The sequence below is a fragment of the Crocuta crocuta genome, unplaced genomic scaffold (assembly GCF_008692635.1).
Source record: "Crocuta crocuta isolate KB4526 unplaced genomic scaffold, BGI_CrCroc_1.0 scaffold143, whole genome shotgun sequence".
NCBI lineage: Eukaryota > Metazoa > Chordata > Mammalia > Carnivora > Hyaenidae > Crocuta > Crocuta crocuta.
The window spans coordinates 533553-533771 of NW_027529175.1; positions in this window are offsets into that span (position 1 = coordinate 533553).

Sequence of the window (219 nt, forward strand, 5' to 3'; positions counted from 1 at the left end):
GGGGAGATTGGAGGGAAGAAAGGTCCCAGAGGGGTGGGGTGTGACTGATGTGACTGCATTTGAGTAAAGTGACCCTGGTTCCCAGCTGCGTGCGCACCGGGGAGCCCTGTGGGGCAGGAGCCCAGTCAGAGGCCTCATGAAGCACAGAGACTGTGGGGTCCCGGGTGGGGGAGGGGTTACTCAGAAGGGGGTTCCTGAGGGTTGGGAAGGGCTGAAGGT